The following is a 5383-nucleotide window of genomic DNA, read 5'->3' on the forward strand; positions in this document are numbered from 1 at the left end:
TTGGATTAAACCCTAAAAACACAACAGCGTTGTGAGAACAAATAAATAATAGAGAAAAACAGATCAATAAAGAAAAGCAGAGTGTGACCATTCATGTCTTGATGGTGACTATTAAAAGGCCAAAGAAAAGAGATGAATTTTAGGATGGGTTTGAAAAATGTCAACGGGGAGGATCTAATAATGAGAGGCTTACTGTCCCACAGTTTAGGGCCAACAATGGAAAATGCCTGATCACCTCTGAATTTTAACTGGGAGCATGGAATGACAAGCAGCGATTGGTCAGCAGACCTGAGGGGACCTGAGATGGTCTGGGAATAAGGGATGAGGGGTTCACTAAGATAAACTGGTGCCAGCCCATGCAGAGCTTTAAAGACAAATAAAAGAACAAATTAAAAACAATTCTGTAGTTCTCTGCTAACCAGTGAAGATAGGCCAGTACAGGAGTGATGTGGTCTCTCTTCTTGGTACTATTGAGTCCCTTTACACCTTGCATTAAAATGCATTTGTATCCAGATTGTATCTAGATATGATTTAACCTGATTACATTTACACCTGGTATTGATATTTGTCTCCAGTGTGCACACTGAGATCCGATCCAATCACTCTGTCCAGCTCAAACAACAAATGTCACATCCTCCTCATCCTCATCACCAGGGCAAAATGCGGGTCAATCGCCCAGCACTGCATCCAGTTCATTAAAAAAGGGACAAGTGCCCCTGCCACTTTTCTTGCTGTTGTCATTGGCTTTTCTGTATGCCAGTATCATGTCTTTAATTTTTCTTCGAAATTGCAGACAGGACCGGTTGTAGCCATTCTCCACCATTTGCCTAGCCACTGCTTCATAAATGGCTTGATTGTGATATTAATTGCCACGTTTCTTTGAAAGCGGACACTTGGTCTTGTCTTGACCCTACAAGTGTCTTGAATATCCATAGCTTTCCTTCCTTTAGGACACCTCAGGGTCTTCTCTTTAATTTTGAGCCTCTGCAAATCTGAGACAAATGTGAATTTATGTGAATTAAATATCTAATCATCATGTTATGTTGTCTGTTGTAGAAAAATATAAAGAATGGTATAACTGTGATAGCTGTGTTGTAAACTATTGAGGAGATATTATTTTTTGAATTTATTACATTTTTACTACATGTGACAATACTGCCATCTAGTGATAAGATTTTGAATTTTCTTATGAAGAGTTAATGAATGTTTATATGGTAACTGCAATGGTGTTCTACCTCGTAGACGATCATATTTAATAGTTAAAATAGATGAGTATTTGTATTGAATGAATTAAGTTTCTGAAGTAATAGGAATGTAAAGATATAATGTGTGAAGAATTTCAGGTTGAACATTTTCTTTCATTAGAAAATAATAGTCATATTGAATGTTTTATATTATGAAGTAAAAGTTATGTTGAATTTATATTTGAGTATGTTCTGAAAGTTTGATTTAATCCAATCACGAAATTGTTGCTTTAAACTTTTATTTCATGACTAGACATGTAGCTGTTTTGAGAAGGTTGAATCAAAGAAGATTGGATGTCTAAACATGGAGAATCGTTAATATGAATGTTAATGTTTGGTACGTTCATAGAAGGACTGACTTATAATGAAATGAACGTATAGAACATTGGACATTGAAATTCATCTTCAGTCAGGAGTTGTGGCTTCTTGATACTCGGTATCTGGAGTCCCGGTTGGCTGATGTTAGTTAGCTCCCATGCTAAAAACAAGCCAGTTTGTGCAAGGCTTGGCAGGCTGATCCAACCAGGAGACGTACAACTTAAAATCGCTTAAAAACCAGGTGGATAAAACCCATGTAGATAAAACAACCAGGATCTAAAAATGTAGCTTAAAATGCGACTTAAGACTTAATAAAAATGTCAATTTTTTAGAGAACAAGGCATGTGTACTCCCAACCAAACTGAGTGTGAATTTTGCATATAAAACTCAAAACTGAATTCTCCATTGTAGAAAAATAATTCATTATCCAAGTCAAAGTCAGACACACATTAGACTTCCCCTGAAACAAAGACATTAAATATCCACCAGTAATTTGGCGTGAAAACATTTAAAACACACCCAAAACTCTGCCTATCTTGTTCAAAATTATAAAAATGACCTCAGAGGAATCTTCCTCTGAGCTGGCGTCCACCTCATGAGCCAAGACACAGTCCTTATTAAGATGTCTCCTTTCTTATGTCTCTTTTCTAAGTATATGCATATTTTAATATTTTACTGAAACAAGTTCAGTTTGTTTTTGTTTTATTTGTAACATTAAATCATGTGTTTCCATGTACAATATTTCATTTTTGAAGTTTACACCACTCAAGATTTGAGTGTAGTCAGGTTAAACTTTATTTGGCACTAAACTAACATTACAAGAAGCCAGCCAAAGCCTGAATCCTCAAATCAAGAAGAGGATAGCAATGCTTAAACTGGATCTCAGCTGGCTTGCTGACCACAGTCAGCCAACTAAGAGTTAAACTGAAAAGACTCTTTCCAGAGCAGCCTGAAATGGCTTGACTCCTCTTCACTGGTGTTCAACACTGCTGCCTCCACAAGACGTGCTCACAGCCCACGGCTCGATCCGGGCCATGCAACTACCAAACACCACTGGTGACTCTACACCCTTGCTAACTACAGACTGACCCCAGCTTAGCCCAAAACAATGCTGGACCTGTCGAGACAACATCTCTGCAGCAACATAACTCGTCAACAGCAAAGCATTATATGGCTTTGTGATCAAGGGTTGATGTTAAATAACTTTAATATTAAATGATATTCTCTCCTCTAATATCTCTGTGACTGTCGCATGACCGCGTCTCATATTAGTCATGGAGTGCTTTGCTTTAGAAACATGTTTTTTAGCATGCCATGTCTGGCCAGTTCATCCAGTCAACAGTGTCCTTGGGGACTGGGGCTGGATTTGGAGGGGCATGATGAGGTAGGAGGCTAACCAACTCAGGAGCAGAAGTAGACTGGAGGCTAGCCATCCCAGGTGCAGGCCAAAGTGCAGAGGAGGCTGGAATGACTTGGAAGAAACAGGATAGCTTGGCTGCTGGTGGCTAACAGGCTGAGGGCTAGGAGACCGGAGTGCAGGGTTGGAGACTACAGAAGAGTCAACTGAGCTGGTCTGCAGGAAATGGCTGAGCTTCTCATGGACTACATCCAGGTGGGGAAGACCTTCAAGCCTCTCCTTGAAATACTGATGCTGTATAAAGATCTTCTTCAGGAGTACGTGATGAGAGCGAGAGGCAATGAGTTTTGCCACAGTCCAGTCAAACTCAGAAACCGTTGCCCTGCTGGGTCCATATCTATCACTTGCTCTCTCATGGTATAGCAGAGCAAGTGGACCAAAATGCAGAGACCAAGGCAGAATTACCAATTTAAGATCTTTACTTCTACTTTATTTTTATTTTCTCGCATGCATTGGTCTCAAATTGTTTTGTTTTTTGTTTGTTTTGTTTTTTGTTGTTTTTACAGTCTACACTTGTTCAGTCTTATTCTTGGCTTGTCAGTCATCTGTGAATCAATTTGAACTGCACTAACCTGTATGAAAGGTGTTATTACAAATAAAGTTTGATTGATTGATTGATTAATGGACAAAAATTACAAAAAGAAGACCCAAGTTTTAATGAAGCTGATTTATCCTTTAAGAATGCACACACATGCATATAGAATAAGTACTGTCACACAAGAAGCACATATATAAGAGTGCCTCCACACAGATATTTTATTCTCACATAAAACATGTCACACACAAAGTTAAATGAAAATATGAACACAAAAACCACACACATGAAGTGCTTGCACTTACATACACAAAGCACTGTCACACATTGCACAAGAACATCGAAACACTGTTTGACATGTCCACACAGTGTATAACACTCCAGACTAATGATGTCTGAAGGCTTCTCCTGTCTTTTGATGAGGGCTCTGCATGGCTGCCGGCACACTTTTTTGCACTGAATCCAGGCACGTAGCATCACATGGCTTTTTGGCTAAGTGTTTGAACCCAAACTTTGATGTTTGGCAATCAGTGCAGCCTCAAAAGTAAAGGCAACATGCTAATGTGAGCAGATGAAAAACTGCAGGGTCCTCTTATGCTGCATTCATGTGATATTGGATTTACTACTACTTATTGGATGTTCACACCAGGACACAAGCAAACAAACTTAAGGTTTGAAACTAACCTTTGACTGTATTGGACACTGCTAAATCAACAGGGACCTCCAGCAGCATCCCAGTGGGGCTCTCTTATGTGACTGGACTGTCAGAACATCCAGCCAGTCTTCAATGAGTCAGCACTCACCGCAACCATTCAACACTGTAGATCTCTGCTAGTGCACCCTAAAGATAGGACCCCCCCACCCCCCCTCCGGAGAGGAAGACTGGAGTGGTGTATGACATCATCATGACATCACATGTGACAGCTGTGGGGAACACTACATCAGTGAAACAGCAAGAGAAGAGATGCTGCATTCATATGCGATGGAAGGTAGAGATGGAAAGATTACCATGTTAAGAACTTGCAAGCATTCATTTCACACTAAGCATCAGTGTCCATATTTGTTTGGTTTTCAGGCCTTTTGTAACACTAGTGCAGTGCCTGTTCAAAATGTGCCCGTTTGGGACGGGCCGATCTCTCAATACCTAGAGAGAGTTGTGCCCGTCCCCTAAACGCCTCTCATGCAGGCTATCAGCAGACACTACAATTTACCGATGCTCCCTAAATGCCTGTGATGCAGGTTATCGGTAGGCACAACAATTTACTGATGCTCCCTAAATGCCTCACATGCAGCCTATCAGTAGACGCTATAATTATAACCATGTTTCCTAAACAGCTCACATGCAGGCCATCAGTAGATCCTACAATTTACCGATGCTCCCTAAATGCCTCACATGCAGAATATCTGGAGACTACAACTTTGAGTTGAGCTGAAGTTGATCAGATGACCTGTAGTGCCTGTTCAAAATGTGCCTGAGACATCCTGCACTATGTCTTGAACATACATACAAAGTCCTGTGTGTGAGGAACGGGAATAGAGCTTAACTCTCTAAACTTTTTCAGTTCATTCTCTATGGTAGTTCTTATCACTACAGGTGTAATCCCACCTCCAACCACAACGTGGGTTGTAATGGCAGACTGGTGCTGCTGATATTTCCCCTAATTGAATCCACACGCAGAAGAAGAAGCAGACAGAACGTTGTTTATGAGGTATTATTATATATTTCTGAACGTGCCTGAGACACCCAGCACTAAGTCTTGCACGTACATGCCAAGTTTTGTTCAAAGCGCACAGTTCAATAGTAGAGCTTAAGTCTCTTAAACGTATTCAAGTCATTATCACTGCAGATGTAATCCCACCTTCAACCAC

The sequence above is a fragment of the Thunnus maccoyii genome, chromosome 21 (genome assembly GCF_910596095.1).
Source record: "Thunnus maccoyii chromosome 21, fThuMac1.1, whole genome shotgun sequence".
NCBI classification, from domain to species: Eukaryota; Metazoa; Chordata; class Actinopteri; order Scombriformes; family Scombridae; genus Thunnus; species Thunnus maccoyii.